We start from the raw sequence: 17,809 nt of genomic DNA, 5'->3' as shown, positions 1-17,809 counted from the left end.
CAAAGGCACATTCTAAGAAATTTCTTCCTCAAATTAAGACCTACGTTTGAACTAGTAGACTTCTCTTGGCTAGGAATGTCCTTTTTGCCAGTGCTAGTCTAATTTTTATGTCCTCCGTTCTCCGTCCTTCATGGGTTATTTTGCTGCCTGACTACCAGAATTCCTTAACGTCATGTGTTTCCTAACCACGAATCCCGATGTTTAGTTTCTCACTGTTCTCATTTCTGCTGCTTCTCTTTACTTTCATCTTTTTTCGATTTACTCTCAATCTATATTCTGTATTCATCAGACTGTTCTTTTCATTCAACACACCTTGCAATTCTTCTTCACTTTCATAGCAATACTGTCGGCAAATCTTAAGACTGATATACTTTCACCTTGAATTTTAATTCCACTCTTGAACCTTTCTTTTATTTCCGTCATTGCTACTTTTATGTATACATTGAATAGTGGGGACGAAAGGCTCCACCCCTGTCTTGCACCCCTTTTAATCTGAGCACTTCGTCCCTATATTATTGAAATAATGATTGAAATAATTCGGTCATTTATGTAAACAAACAAACAAATACAAAGCAAACCCAACAGAAAGGCGAGATGAGGCAGTGAGTAAACAAACAGACAGGAAACAGCAGCGAGACTGATACTGCGACAGGTGCCGTAGGTATCCAAGAGGTGGAGTGTCAGAGCACACGCCTGCCGGTCCTTCACCACAGGAAAGGGCGTTCATCTTGCATCTGTGTTCTGTGGTAGCACTCGCAGAATTGTTTACACTACGGGCGAATTTATTGCTGATAGTTAGTATCTAATAGTTCCTTCCGAATACTTTGTCAGTGTCTGAGAGTCTTGCGAGAGCAGATGTCGGAAGTGTATCCACGTAGCGAGGTGAGAGTGTCTGTGAGAGCTCACAAATCTCTCTCTCTCTCTCTCTCTCTCTCTCTCTCTCTCTCTCTCTCTGCGAGATTTTTCTGTCCTAGTTTTGTGTGTGAAGGAAGCGTTTGAGATGGAAGAGCGGCGACCTGCAGCTGCAATTTTAATTCCTTTACTGGCAAGTAAAAAAAGGAAACGACAGTGTTGCTGGTGAATAATAGAGAGGATTCGGCGGGGATGATTTTTGAGTATGCAAGAATGTCATTGTAGAGCGTGTGATGGAAAAACCCACAACAATATGGATATTTTACAAGAATGACAGCGATGAATATGGAAGAAATACTCTTTATAATAGTATCCTAAATCGCCATCTATCACATGTAAAACCATTAATGTTAAAGACAGGCTACTTCTGTTACTACTATTTCCAGCATCAGCTACTTTTATTCTGTTTAATATTCGGTAGAGTAACAATTGCGATAAAATAATACTACAACAAATTCATTTTGATACCCACACACGTCCAAAAACCAAATAGGGCGGATATCTGATAAATGGAGCGTTTCCGAACATACGTTTATTTGAATGTTTTTACTTATATTAACTTAAGGAACCACTCGTAATTCCTGAAGATCTCTTCAACGCCCAATATGATAATAAAGGGTATTCGGAAATTTCCGTTATATACTTCTAGAACTTGTAGATGGGAGTAAGTACATAACATTTTGAATAAGAGCCGATGTCCGGAAACGTTCCCTTTCCGTTCTACGTCGCTTTCAGTTCAGATGTTTAATTCATCCACTTCTGTTTGAGCACAATTATTAGGCAACAATTAAAAGGAAATATAACGAAATATTCATTTATCAGTTACGCACTTTTGTTCGCATTAACACTAAAATATTGCGTATTTACATTATTCCAGAACAAAAAGAACCCAGCATACTGTACGTCCAGAACAGTACTGATGCATTACAACAGCAGCACGATGTGGCGACCACAAACTTGTTACACATATTGTACCTACGAAGCATGTTCTGGCACACTCCGCTACTGCCGATTTGTCGATATGTCGCAAGCGACAGTTTCTTTTGTGCTCCGTCAACCGTGTATTGATGCTTCTTTTTGTAGTTCCTATGTAAACCCTGCCACAACTACACGGAATTTTATATACCCTTGGGGTGGCTAGGGGGTGACGAGCATCTTTTGTTGATCTTAGGCATTCACTAATTTTCTTAGTAGGCCTGAAATTAGTCTCCACCTGAAACTTGGCTAGTACTTTTCCAATGCGATGAGTGATGTTATGGATGAACGGAAGAAATACTTTTCCAGCTGATGGTTGTTGCTGTCTCCTATTTTTAGGCATTTTTCTACTTGGGTGAAGTGCTGAATGCCACCAACCCCACAACGAATGTGCTGAATGCCACCAATCGTCTGATAAAACAGTCTTCCATTCCTACAGAAGTTAAAAAGTATCTTTGTAAAACGAAGGCTTATCCTCCGAGATTATATGGATTACCAAAGATACATAAGCCTGATACTCCTTTGAGACCAATAGTCAGCGCAATTGGAGCTCCTACCCAAGAACTAGCCAGACACCTTGCCTCTTTGTTACAACCTTAAATAGGCAAAACTGAGAGTCATATTAAAACTCTCTACACTTCATTGAGAAATTGAGGGAAATTACTGTCGGTCCTAATGACATCCTTGTCAGCTTTGATATAGTGTCTTTGTTCACTATGGTTCCAGTTGATGAAGCTCTCTCTCATATAGCCGATATGTTCCCTACTGATATAGTGGCCTTGTTCCAACACTGTCTATCCTCGACCTATTTTCAGTACAATGGTGAATTTTATGAACATATTGATGAGGTAGCCATGAGAAACCCCCTAAACCCCGCAATTGCGAATTTATTCATGGAATATTTTGAACATCAAGCACTGCAGTCGGCCAAAAAAAGCCCCTCGAAGTGGTATCGGTATGTTGATGATACCTTTGTAATATGGAATCATGAGGAAGAAGACTTGAATGATTTCCTGGTGCACTTAAATAGCATCAACCCAATGATCAAATTTACTATGGAAAAAGAGAAGAACGGACAACTTAACTTTTTGGATGTATCAGTAATCAAACGGGCGGATGGGACCTTAGGCCATAAGGTCTACAGGAAAGGTACACATACTGATCGCTACCTCCATAAGAACTCAAACCACCACCCTAGGCAAAAGAGGGGGGGTCATAAAAACACTAGTGGACAGGGCCAATAATATTTGTGAACCAGGCTACTTACAAGAAAAACTAAATCATTTACGAATGGCTTTTGCGAAAAATGGTTATACGAAAAACGAGAGTAACCGTGCACTTCACCCAAGTAGAAAAATGCCTAAAAATAGGAGACAGCAACAACCATCAGCTGGAAAAGTATTTCTTCCGTTCATCCATAACATCACTCATCGCATTGGAAAAGTACTAGCCAAATTTCAGGTGGAGACTATTTTCAGGCCTACTAAGAAAATTAGTGAATACCTAAGATCAACAAAAGATGCTCGTCACCCCCTAGCCACCCCAGGGGTATATAAAATTCCGTGTAGTTGTGGCAGGGTTTACATAGGAACTACAAAAAGAAGCATCAACACACGGTTGACGGAGCACAAGAGAAACTGTCGCTTGGGACATATCGACAAATCGGCAGTAGCGGAACATGTTTTTAAGCATGGAGATCACGAAATAAAATTTGGTGAGACAAGCGTGCTAGCGAGGACGTCGCATTATTATACACGTATGTATAGAGAGGCAATTGAAATCCACAAACATCAATACAATTTCAATCGTAAATAAGAAGGATTAAAATTGAACAATATATGACGGTCGACGTTGCATCAATCACGTGACAATCGATTGCCTGCAATCGAGAGAACAGACGATAGCCAGAGATAGCCACACATCGACGCCACGTGACGTGTGGTGGCGCCCTCTACGATCTCCATATAAGCGGCGGCCCCAGCTCCTAGCAGCCAGTCGTCGACTCACCTCGGAAGATGTTCTCCGTAGTTGAGAACGAAATGTCAGGGAGAAGAGTTTCTACAGATCGATCACGGCAACTTAGCCCGGAAGTGTTTACTGGCAAAGACGCCGGCCGTGAAAGCCTACATGGGCGTGTTGTAGTGTTCATGTGGCGTAGTAGGTAGCGCGCTATTATGTTATTCATATTGTCGTGGGATCGAGTCTCTACGGTGACAATTTTTTATTTTTGTTTGTTGATTCTATATAATATGTTTATGACGTTTTTGTATGTTATTTGCTACGTATCATTGTTTAAGTCTAGAACTTCCGAAATAGGCTAACTGTCGTGCTGTTCTTTTACAGTCAAAACTGGTGATTTCTTCGATCATCATGGCCCAAAACATGCAATTTCGTGGATGCTTTTGATTTAATATCTGCATGAGTACGGAGAAATATATTACTAAGTTGTGATAGTGAACGAACTGTGAAATACGGCACAAACATGCGAAGCAATATCGCCGGTCAACACTCTCAGCTCTCCCGACAAATTTTTTGCGCAGTTTCTCTTGCCTGAGAGCTGTCTACATCAGAGGTCTAAACTCGCAGAGTGCGGCTATCTGACATCTTGCCCCACTCTCGGACATTGCCGGCGAGCTCTCTCGACGCTGTTTACACGACACTTATTACTCGCAAAAAGCTGTCTGGTCGTGAAAACCTCTTGCGTGTATACCTAGCTTAAAGTTTTGGCTCATGCAATCCAAAGTTATGCTTATTTGTCGTTAGTTGTCCTCTCCCCCCCCCCCCCCCCCTCACTCCACACACACACACACACACACACACACACACACACACACACACACACACACACACACACACACACACACACACACACACACACGTATCTATTCTGTATTAGTGAGACCATGCTGTCCGCAATTGCTGTTTAACTACATAAAGTATTTCAAATCGGTGTTTACTACTATTAAAAATGGCGTATTTTAGCCTATGAATTTCGTCTGATTCATTTAGAACTTCATCAATGGACCACTAACATTGTTTTAGATAAAATAAAAAATGCGCTTTAATAGCTGGAAAGACGGATTTACAATCTCTTAAGTATGTAGCAGTAAGTATGTACGGCTGGACTACTCGTTTTTAATATGTAATGGTGTACAGATGGCTTCCTCGTGAAATCAGCCTGTCTGTTAGCGAAAACCGTATCAAAATTCCTGCAGTAGTTTCTGAGGCCTTCACATACAGACAGGAAAACGCGGAAGGGCAGCTTAATTTATAATGTGTTTAGATGACTTCCTGATGCATGTAAAAACTGAGGAAGTATGGTGTCTCCATAATGACGACCCTCTCTAGCTTCGTTATCTACTAGTATTGTCATTGATTTTGCGACAATGTATTTCACTTTGACAAAGTAGCTTCGTGAAATATTTGTGATGAGACAATTTTACGTATTAATTGTCGTGCCAACTTTTAGTTTGAGAGCTACAGAAAACTAGCGATAGTTCCGTAAATGTTGATTTGCGTCAATCTTATCAGTATAATCTGTACATCAGTTGATTTTTCCGTGTAGCTCGAAAAGTCACATTGTCACGTCCTTTCGTAGAACTCTTGTTTATTGCAGGCTTGAACATTTCGACAATAGGGAAACATATTAATGTCTTAGGGAGCACCTAATATAATCAAATCGTGATATACATATACATATGTCTCATTGTGTTTTTTTGACTGTGCTGAACATTTGGCGTGTGTTTTCCAGATTTTCCTGAAGATTCCGGACTCGCTGGTGGAGGATGAGGCAGAGGACGGTGTGTGCCGGTGAGACGAGGTTTTGGTTTCGCAAGTGAACCAGAGTGGGGCCATTGTCTGTCGCGTCGCGTCGCGTTTCCTCGTCTGTCGCCGCCTCGAGCAGTTGGACTCGGCTGCCTATTAATAGACAGCTTCGCGACCGCCTACTGCCTAGCTGCTGCCGGTAAGCTAAGCCACGCACAAAACAGCTTCAGCCCGAAACACCGCACGCGAGCGCATAACTGTCCCACAGGTACTCCATCACCATACCACGCACTTTAGGTTACTCCCGCATAACGAAAATGGCTCGCGACTTGTACATCGCACATCGTCACCTACTTACCGAGAGTTGGAGTCAGTATCTGACTGTGTTCTAGTACCCAGCAGTTGGGAAGGGAAGCAACGTAACAAGCTGGTAACAAAAGAATCTGATTTTATCATCATCACTTTGAACAGTTTCCAGCCTCTGGTCGGGTCTGTATTGAACATAGCCCTCTCCATCGTCTTCTGCCTTGCCACCATCACTCCATCTTCACCTTGGTCCAGTCTTCTCCTTTCTTCTGGACGCATTCCTCTACTCCTTTCAGCCATCTGTCTCTCGGTCTTCCTCTTGGTCTCTTCCCTTCTAGTTTCATCTCGTGTATCCTCCTCGGTATCCTCTTCTCCTCCATTCTCTTAACGTGTCCATACCATCTCAGCCTTGATTTCTCTATCTCCCCCTGTAGTGGTTCCACCTTCATTAACTCTCTGATCTTCTCATTTCCTAATCTGTCTATCTTTGTCACTCCAATACTGTTTCTCAAGAATTTCATCTCACTAGCTTGTGCGTTGCGTTGCTCTCTTCCTTTCATAACCCAGGTTTCTGATGCGTATGTCAGGATCGGCACATAGTATGACCGGCATATAACCTTTTTACTGATTTGGGATACATTCTTTCTCCATATCAGGCTTCTGACACTCTTCCCAAATGCTTCTGCTTTTCTCACCCGCTCGTTTATTTCTCTGTCGTTTTTTCCATCTTCCTGTATCAGGCTTCCTAGGTAGTTGAAACACTCTACTCTCCTCAATCGTTCCCCACCAATTGTTATTTCAGTTGTTCCTCTCTCCTTCTGTCTTGTTGTGATAATCATCTCACTCTAACTTATATTAAATTTCATCCCATATTCTTGTACTGTTCGTTCCCATACGTCCAACTGCTCTAGTACTTCCTCCTTATTCCCCCAAATCATCAGATCATCTGTAAACACCATAGCTTTTATCCTCCTTTCACCAATTACTTGTGCTACTGTACTCACTATGTCATCCATCACTACAATGCTCGTCCAATTCGTGGGAGATGGACAACGGCATGAAGTAGGGGATTGCCTGTAGGAGCGAGGTACAGTGGGGACTGCATGTGTCCGGGACCGCTACAGTAGATGTTAAGGCCCTACAGGAGCCCTGAAAAGTGACGGCGAAGGGGGTCTGGTGAAGCTACGATAGGCCCAGAAAGGCAGTAGTGGATTATGATTTCTGCTTTCAAAAATAGAACGGGGCTCGGATTCTGATTTTATAATGAATTATATTATGGTGCTCAGTGTGGATCAATTGGAACGCTGTCAAACCACAGAAGCGGCTCATGTTCATGGCTCAGGTAGTGGATAAGGTGCATTTATCAGATAAGAATGTTAATAATAAAAACTTCACATGTAAACCTGACACTTGCAATGTCTAGAGCAAAACTTGAACAAGACGTTTCCGCGAATCGATCGCAGTAATAAGGCTTTTATTAAACACAGGTGCAGAAAGAAATAACTTCCAAACACATATCAAACTGAAGAATATTAGCAGACACTGCAGTGCAGATAAGCGACTGTACACATTGGGCAACCATAGTATGATGCAGTTTCATCACTATTACTTATCAATATTATTGTGTTGTCTCTTCCCCTTTTTATGTTTTTGTACTAAACAACTGCCTTGGGAAAACTGCATTCCATGTCAATTATCATTCAACTATTGTCGTCATATTGTGTGTGATCTTAAGCTCTCTTGGCGAATCAGCTGCCTGTTTTGCAGTCGGGCGTCCAGTGGGGTGCAGTCGTTAACGAAAAATAATACATCGACTGTGTACTTTAGCGTCATCTCTAGGTGCTGCCTGTAGCATGAGCGCGTTCACTACATGGCACCTCCTTTATACTGCTTGCCTACAGGGAACTCTGTGTAATATAAATAAACGAAAGTACTAAGAGGAGGCTATATTTTGACTAAAGTTCAGTCTTGATCACATCATGTATGTTTTAATGATATAGGTAACCGGTTTCGATGTGATCAAGACTGAACTTTAGTCAAAATATAACAATTAATTGATCACTGCTTTCCAAAAAGTTTACCAAAATTGTGTAAGAGGAGGCTCTTGAGATACGAGTGACCGCCGGCCTGATCAGTGGAGACGTTGACTTCAGTCTCAGTAAAACGCCAGTCCCAGCGGTCAGACAACCGAAGTCAACTGAAGTCATATAAGCTGAGAGCGACTTCCATGCTCGATAGAGTTGCGGAAGCTCTGAAGGAGTGGAGTTCGCGCCCAGCATTCGGCGATCGCGTCTTTCCTCCAATGCTCCGCCAGACGCCACGTGTGGTCGGCTAGGGGATAATGGGATGGGGGTGAGAGTATAAGGGAAGCTCGAGGTAATAAAGACACCCACTCTACAGACATCTTTTGAAAATGACTGCAAAGTACGCTGCTGCTCAAACAGGTGTTCCTAAAACGATACCACGCAGCGGGACACACGAGACCAATACAGATTGTCTTCATATCATTTCAGTCACAATATATACTTTTAATTGACCACAAGGCACTTTGGAAAACTATTTATTTTATTAATTTCGTGTAACTTAACAACTGTCTGTATATAAAAACGTTTCATAACAAAGTATGACAATTCACTTACTTTTTAGCTAAGTAAATCACGAATATTTAGCCACAGACCAATCAAAAACACGAATGAGGCAGCAAATAAACGAATAATAAACGGTTGGCAAGAGTCACTACGTCGCTTTGGGATACGCTGCGGTCGCAGACGACAGCGGCGCACGACTTCAACATGGTGCTGCGATGCTATCTGAAGATAGCTGATAGGAGTGAACCCGAGACATGGTACCTCCCTTCGAATCCCAAAACTTGCTTCCGGTACACAGGAATAAGTTCTTCTGCGAACTTTCTAATGTAAGGCACAAATACAGGGTTTTTATAAATGAATATCGGCGTTTTAACGCTTTATAATATTTATTACATTAAACTTACAATTATAAATGAAATGTCAAATGAAAGCGCAAATCAAACAGTTTTACCAAGAACCTTATAAATGTTCAATGTGAACACCATTTGGCACACCGCACACATCAAGTGTATAGCCGAGTTCTTCCCAAACGTTGATAAGTGTGTCTTCAGTGGTTGTAGTAGCAGCTGCTTCAATCCAGTTTCTTAGTTCAGGGAGGTCTGCTGGTAGCGGAGACACGTACATACGATCCTTGATGAAGCCCCAAAGGAAAAAATCGCATGGCGTTAGGTCGGGTGAACGTGCAGGCCATGCAAAGCAAGTCCTGTCATTGGGCCCATTGCGGCCTATCCAGTGCTTGGGCTATAGACTTGATGTGTGCCGTGTGACAAATGGTGCTCACATTGAACATTTATAAAGTTCTTGGTAAAACTGTTTGAGTTGCTCTTTCATTTGGCATATCATTTATAACTCTAAGTTTAATGTAATAAATATTATAAAGCGTTAAAACCCCGATATTCATTTATAAACACCCTGTACAACGTAAGTCGCTCGGGATATGATTTCCTATGCAGACAAGATCTTGGGACACATCTGAAAAATTTTCCTCACTGACAGTCTACTGGTCTCTTCCAGCAGCCTGAATGTCTGTAAACTACACCGTCCAGTCACATTAATGTGATCACTGCCTATGTTCGACGTCAACGTGAAATAACCACTTACAGACAGCAGGTAGCGGCACTGGCGGTGGAGGGAATATAAATTGTGTCGGGGGGGGGGGGGGGATGGGTGGGGGGGGGGGAACCGATTTTTCTGGCTTCCATATGATCACTGGCTGTGGGACCATGGCTGGAAGCGTTACCGAAAAGGCTGTTTGTTCAAAATGGCTCTGAGCACTATGGTACTTAACATCTGTGGTCATCAGTCCCCTAGAACGTAGAACTACTTAAACCTAACTAATCTAAGGACATCACACACATCCATGCCCGAGGCAGGATTCGAACCTGCGACCGTAGCAGTCGCGCGGTTCCGGACTGCGCGCCTAGAACCGCTAGGGCTGTTTGTAATTTATCGAGTACCATCTTGGAGAAAATATACCGTGCATGTGATATGGTGCTATTCAAAACCGGCACCGAAGCATCTGTGGTGCACTACAGTCTATAGATGACAGGGGTGAATGGCAGTTGCAGAGTAGGCGCACAACTGTTGAGCAATTAATTGCGCAAATGAACCAAGGCGCTACCAACAGTGTCTCCTCAACCACCGTTCAGTGGACGTTGCTGGATGCGGGCCTCCGCAGAAGGCTCCTGGTTCGTACACCCATCCTGACTCTGTTCATCGGTGACGAAGGCTGATATTTGCACTCCAGTACTGCAACGAGACGTGCACTGAGTGGCCTTTTCAGATGAGTCATATTCTAAGATCCGACAGATAGATGGCCGTTGACGTGTACGGCCCTGCAACAATCGTTGGAATGGTTCGGGACGGAGGTGGGAGCGTTGTGGTCTGGGGAATGTTTCCGTGGCATTCCCTGGCTGATCTCGCGATTTTGGAAGGCACTATGAATCAACACAAGTATGCATCTATCCTTGGAGACCATATCCAGACCTACATGCAGTTTTTTTTTCTATATCTACCAGTAAAACAACGCAACGTGTCATACTATTGGAAATGTACGTGCGTGGTTCGAAGAGCACCAGAGTGAGTCTACCGTTCTCCTTTTGCAATCAGATTCCGCGGATCTAGACCCAGACGAGAATCTGTGCAGCCACCTCGATCGGGCTATTTGCGCTACGGATTCCCGATCAAAAAACCTAGCGCAGCTGGCCAAGGATTTTGAGTTGGCATGGCTCCACATCCGTGTCGGTGTATTGCAGAACCTCACCGACTCCCTGCACGCCCGCGCTGCGAAGGGCGGTTAATCAGGCTTTGGCAGGTGGTCGCTTTAATGTGACTGAACCGTGTGTCTTCCACACAGGAGGCGCACATTCGTGTGTCAAGGGAAGAGGCAGCCTGCACTCTGCGTCTACGTGTACATAAACAGCTACTCTCTGGTATCATTTTGAAGTACATGCCAGAGGATGGGTTGGGGTTGTTTTGGGGGAGGAGACCAGACAGCGAGGTCATCGGTCTCATCGAATCAGGGAAGGACAAGGAAGAAAATCGGAGGTGCCGTTTCAAAGGAACCATCCCGTCATTTGCCTGGAGCGATTTAGGGAACTCACGGAAAACCTAAATCAGTATGGCCAGAAGCGGGATTGAACCGTCGTCCTCCAGAATGCGAGTCTAGTGTGCTAACCACTGCGCCACCTCGCTCGGAGTGCCAGAGGATGCTTCTATTGTACCACGTACTAGAGTACGGAAAGAAACACTGGTGAGCACTCTAATTAGCCTAGTCTTATCTATGCCGTCCCTGCAGCAGTAATACGTAGGGGGGTAATAGTACATTGCTAGACTGCTCACTTAAGGAATGTTGGGCTCCATAAGGTTCCCTTTCTGTGCAGCGATCGTGGAATATAAAATTATAAATAATGTAGCCACCAGTAGCGGAAACATAATTTATTTATCCTGTTGCAAATCGATTTCGACTGATATGTCATCATCGGTGCATTTTTCTAACCGATACATGCCATAAGTAAAAGTACTGTCTTTGGCAGATTTCTATTATGAAATACAAATCTGCCAAGGACAGTACTTTTGCTTATGGCATGTATTGGTTAGAAAAATGCACCGATGATGACAGATATCAGTCGAAATCGATTTGCAACAAGATAAATAAATTATGTTTCCGGGACTCGTTGCTACATTCTTTATAATTTTGCTCACTTAATGTTGATTTTTGAAACTTTGTAAGTAGGTTTCGGCGGAATGATTGGCATCTGTCTTTAAAAGTCTAGCAGTTCAAGTTTTTGAGAACGTCCTTGACGTTCTTCCATGGGTCAAACAAATCTGCTTTCATTAGCTTTGCCTTTCTTTGTATACATTCAATGTCTCGTGTTAGTCGTATTTGTTACGGGTCCCACACACTTGAGCAATATTCTATGATGGGTCGCACGACTATTTTATAAGCAACTCCTTTGAAGACTCAATAGATTTTCCCAGTATTCTCCAACTGAACGGCAGTCTGTGCCAAATGTCACGCTCTGTCTGGCGACCTATCGACACAAGCCTAAAATGAATGGAAATGATAGAAGAGAGGGATGAAAATTCTCAATATTTATTACGCACTCGTCTAAGCAACGCTGCTGCAGATTTGCTATGAAACGATTTTACAGTACCGTGTACAATTTAAAGATTTAGTTGGCAAATAAGGAGCAAAGAACCACAACGATCGAAAGACGAGATTCGTCGTTCAGTACTTCGAGAAGTACTTTGTGCTAAACTTGCGCATTGAAGCACGAGACGAAATTGGTGGTATGAATAGTAAAATTCTGAAGTTGCACGCATTATTTCACTGTCAGTTTCAACAGTTTTCAATGGAAATGAACGAAGACTATGGAGAATTTATATATTACTGGTATGTACGTTGGTTGAGTTAACGGGGAAGTCTGGAACAATTTTTCGATACAAAACTCGCTATTGTTGATTGTATGCGAGAAAAAGGAGCGCAGGAACGAAAATTAAAACATTCGGAATGGGTTGCACACATCGACTCGACTGCACACTGCCAACAAACCGAAAACAACTTCTTTCTGATTTGATGGGGATGCTTTTCAGCACATTCTGAGAAATTCAGTTCAGTTCAGTTCTCTGCTCGTACTGTACTTAAAGAAACTGCGAGGTTGAAATATTCATTGTGGCCTTGTGAAGGATAGCTGCCTGAAAATTTTGCTGTTATCGAGACCTTTTACCGTTTCAGTTGAAAGAGTTCTGTGGATGTGTGCATGTAACTGATACCCATTTTAATGACAAAACCTTTTACGTTAAAACTGTCCAGGACGTCTACACTGCTTTCCTCAGGTAGTTTTCACGTCTCCACAATGAGGCTGCACACGCGCTGCAATATTTCGAGTGGCATATAAGTGTCATAAATGTTTTTTTCGATTATGAAACTAAATAAATCACGACTGCATGGGAACCAGAGTGCGGAAACCTGTGAAAATGTTTTTGGCTATCCGTATGCAGACAGTTTGAAACAGACAACAATTACAGTATGTCTTCGGAGCGCCAAAACGATTAAAAAATAGCGATTTTCTTTTTGGTAATCTATGTTGTTGAGAAATGTGAAATATAGCAGAAAGTGCGACTGCACTGCCATTTAAATGCGGCGCGTTCGTATTTTCCCACTCCACATCCCCCCTCCAAGCGCTCACGCGGCGGGCCGTGGCGGTGGGGGAAACGTGCAGCGAGGTGGAGTCCTATGGCCCTCGTGCCAAGGCACAAACTGCCAACCCAAATCTTTCCCGCCCCTCAGTGTATGGGATCATTCCATTACATATACTTACAAACTATTATACACAGGTATCTATATGAGTTGACTTATTTCAACTGTAAACGGATGCTGTTATAGTTACAAAATATTACGTAAACGGAGTACCTAACCTTCAGAATGGAAACTAACTATCCCATGCACTCGTCTAGCTGGGGTAGGCCACACATTAACAGCGAGGATCGATTGTTTTACAATAAACAAGTTTCTGAAGCAAATGTTACTGTAGAACAATCAAGAGATCCAAATTTCCAAACTTATAAGTTTCACTGGTGACGTTGTTTGGTTCAAATGGCTCTGAGCACTATGGGACTTAACTGCTGAGGTCATTAGTCCCCTAGAACTTAGAACTAGTTAAACCTAACTAACCTAAGGACATCACAAACATCCATGCCCGAGGCAGGATTCGAACCTGCGACCATAGCGGTCTTGCGGTTCCAGACTGCAGCGCCTTTAACCGCACGGCCACTTCGGCCGGCTAGTGGTGACGTTGTTTTCCCTTGCCTAGTGTCATCAGTTATCGTCATCATCTTCATCATCGTCGTCGTCAACGCCATTGTCGTCATCATCATCCATTTGATATCCGCTGTGGGATAAAGGTCTGTCCTTCACATTGCTACGCAGTACAGGCGTTTAGATTTAATCATGCGTATTTCTCCTGCACATATTGTAATGTCATCAACCCATCTTCGATTAGGTCATCATATTAGTCTTTTCTTCTCCCTCGGAATCCAGCAAAGAACTTAGTTGGTCCATCTGCCATTCATGTCCCGGTCATCTCCATTTCAATCTGGTTGCAGTCATAACTGCGTCTTCCGTTCCATTCTGTTTCCTGATTACTGATTATTTGCTTCTCTGTGTCTCCTAGTAGTTCCCTACACATGCCACTGCATGATTCACTGAGCGACCCCCAATTTTTGAATTGTTTTCGCGTTAGAGGTCCAAGTCCCACAGCATCACTCAGCACCGGTCATACACTTAGATTGTAATTTTCTCTTTTTAGAGACACTGTAAGCTTAACATCTGAAAGCCTACTTAGTTTGCAAACAGCGCTATGGGCAGTTCTACTCTATTCTTGATTTCTTTTGTCGTTCATCCAGTCATTGTCTGCCCTAAAAATAAAAACAAATCACTTGGACATAAGACTTGATAGTATTAACTCGTACCATTTTATTTTCGTTATGTTGGTTCATCGTTGCCTTAGTCTACTTGTAACAGGTTTTCAATCCTACTTTCAAACGTGCTCTATTAAGTCCTTCCTTTCGTTGTCGAAGTTCATGTACCCCAGAGGCAAACACTAAAGTGGCATCAGTAAAATGAACGTGATTCAGGTATGTCACATTAACAAGCGTACATTTCTCTTCTCGTTTTAAGGATCCGAATGTTTTGTTAACGAGTGCTGAAAATAGTTTAGGCGATATGGAATCTGCTTGCCTGATTCTTCTCCCACTAGTCTGATGAAGTTTATTGGATGCTGTAACATATGTATACATTCTTTAATATGCTAACGCGTATAGAATCGATGCATTGATTCTCAAATAGCCTAACTTCAGTTGAAACTGAATGAGAAGCTGTCTCAGAATCTACAATTATCAGAAAAGTGGTAATCCATACTCACTGCTCCGTTCTGTAATTTGTTCACGCCTATCAAATGATCCCTTGTGCTGTACCAGTTCATAACGTCAGCTTGCTCCTTTGCCAGATTGAATCTAATGTTATTTTACCCCCTTGCAGATAAATATCTTGTTGATTACGGGCAGGGGGCTGAAAAATCTGAAGTGCATTATATTTTGTATCGCGTCTTTTTCCTAGCGTACAAAAATTACGGTATTGGTCTACAATCTGGGAGTTGCCTTCCTCTGCTTGGGTCGGCTGATTCTCCAGCGCCTCCTCACTCAAAGCAGGAAATCCAGGTTAATGCGCTGGTTGAGACAAAGTTCTTCAATTCTCACTTTAACGCTGTTACTGTGATATCTAACTCAGGGTGCTTGTTGGGAATTTGGGGGAAACATAGCAAACAAACAACGGATCAGGAGACAGATTGAGCGGAAAACGTAGTTAAGACCCTAATGATAGTGAAATGGAAGTGGGCAACACATTTAGCGAAACGAACGGATGGTCGGTACACCAAGGATAGACACAGTCTGCTAGATTCCAGGAGACAGTAAAAGATCGAAAGGATGACCTAACGGAAGGCGGATAGCTGTTACAAGAATGTGTGCTGCAGCATACTGGATGCGTACAGGTGAAGACTGTGACACGCGGTCGGGTCTGGGGGAGCTTTGATCCAACAATGGATAGCTAATGGCCGCTGCTGTTGCTGATGATGTTGAAGCTGGCCTAGTCTATTTGGAACATTAATGACTCTTAGCCTTATGTATATCATTTTTTGCATCAGTCTACTGATTGGTTTGATGCGGATCGCCACGAATTCCTTTCCTGAGCTAACCTCTTCATCTCCGAGTAGCACTTGCAACCTACGTCCTCAATTATTTGCTTGACGTATTCCAATCTCTGTCTTCCTCTACAGTTTTTGCCCTCTACAGCTCCTTCTACCATGGAAGTCATTCCCTCATGTCTTAGCAGATGTCCTATCATCCTGTCCCTTCTCCTTATCAGTGTTTTCCACATATTCCTTTCCTCTCCGATTCTGCGTAGAACCTCCTCATTCCTTCCCTTATCAGTCCACCTAATTTTCAACATTCGTCTATTGCACCAGATCTCAAATGCTTCGATTCTCTTCTGTTCCGGTTTTCCCACAGTCCATGTTTCACTACCATACAATGCTGTACTCCAGACGTACATCCTCAGAAATTTCTTCCTCAAATTAAGGCCGATAATTGATATTAGTAGACTTCTCTTGGCCAGAAATGCCTTTTTTGCCATAGCGAGTCTGCTTTTGTGTCCTCCTTGCTCCGTCCGTCATTGGTTATTTTACTGCCTAGGTAGCAGAATTCCTTAACTTCATTGACTTCGTGACCATCAATCCTGATGTTAAGTTTCTCGCTGTTCTCATTTCTACTACTTCTCATTACCTTCGTCTTTCTCCGATTTACTCTCAAACCATACTGTGTACTCATTAAACTGTTCATTCCGTTCAGCAGATCATTTAATTCTTCTTCACTTTCACTCAGGATAGCAATGTCATCAGCGAATCGTATCATTGATATCCTTTCACCTTGTATTTTCATTCCACTCCTGAACCTTTCTTTTATTTCCATCATTGCTTCCTCGATCTACAGATTGAAGAGTAGGGGCGAAAGGCTGCAGCCTTGTCTTACACCCTTCTTAATACGAGCACTTCGTTCTTGATCGTCCACTCTTATTATTCCCTCTTGGTTGTTGTACATATTGTATATGACCCGTCTCTCCCTATAGCTTACCCCTACTTTTTTCAGAATCTCGAACAGCTTGCACCATTTTATATTGTCGAACGCTTTTTCCAAGTCGACAAATCCTATGAAAGTGTCTTGATTTTTCTTTAGCCTTGCTTCCATTATTAGCCGTAACGTCAGAATTGCCTCTCTCGTCCCTTTACTTTTCCTAAAGCCAAACTGATCGTCACCTAGCGCATTCTCAATTTTCTTTTCCATTCTTCTGTATATTATTCTTGTAAGCAGCTTCGATGCATGAGCTGTTAAGCTGATTGTGCGATAATTCTCGTACTTGTCACCTTTTGCCGTCTTCGGAATTGTGTGGATGATGCTTTTCCGAAAGTCAGATGGTATGTCGCCAGACTCATCTATTCTACACACCAATGTGAATAGTCGTTTTGTTGCCCCTTCCCCCAATGATTTTAGAAATTCTGATGGAATGTTATCTATCCCTTCTGCTTTATTTGACCGTAAGTCCTCCAAAGCTCTTTTAAATTCCGATTCTAATACTGGATCCCCTATCTCTTCTAAATCGACTCCTGTTTCTTCTTCTATCACATCAGACAAATCTTCACCCTCATAGAGGCTTTCAATGTATTCTTTCCACCTATCTGCTCTCTCCTCTGCATTTAACAGTGGAATTTCCGTTGCACTCTTAATGTTACCACCGTTGCTTTTAATGTCACCAAAGGTTGTTTTGACTTTCCTGTATGCTGAGTCTGTCCTTCCGACAATCATATCTTTTTCGATGTCTTCACATTTTTCCTGCAGCCATTTCGTCTTAGCTCCCCTGCACTTCCTATTTATTTCATTCCTCAGCGACTTGTATTTCTGTATTCCTGATTTTCCCGGAACTTGTTTGTACTTCCTCCTTTCATCAATCAACTGAAGTATTTCTTCTGTTACCCATGGTTTCTTCGCAGCTACCTTCTTTGCACCTATGTTTTCCTTCCCAACTTCTGTGATGGCCCTTTTTAGAGATGTCCATTCCTCTTCAACTGTACTGCCTACTGCGCTATTCCTTATTGCTGTATCTATAGCGTTAGAGAGCTTCAAACGTATCTCGTCATTCCTTAGTACTT

General features: G+C 42.6%; 1 protein-coding gene across 1 annotated transcript in view; it reads left to right on the top strand.

Annotated features, from left to right (window-relative positions):
- LOC124605690 (serine/threonine-protein kinase meng-po) overlaps positions 1 to 17,809 on the top strand; it is a 373,132-nt gene that overhangs the window by 72,727 nt on the left and 282,596 nt on the right. The window contains exon 2 of the mRNA XM_047137545.1: positions 5,639 to 5,851. The gene's annotated coding sequence lies outside the window, so the exon portion shown is untranslated. The remainder of the gene's footprint in view (positions 1 to 5,638; positions 5,852 to 17,809) is intronic.

This window comes from Schistocerca americana, chromosome 3, assembly GCF_021461395.2.
Source record: "Schistocerca americana isolate TAMUIC-IGC-003095 chromosome 3, iqSchAmer2.1, whole genome shotgun sequence".
Lineage (NCBI taxonomy): Eukaryota > Metazoa > Arthropoda > Insecta > Orthoptera > Acrididae > Schistocerca > Schistocerca americana.
Note: the sequence above shows the minus strand (reverse complement) of the source record. Positions and strands in the feature narration are given on the sequence as shown.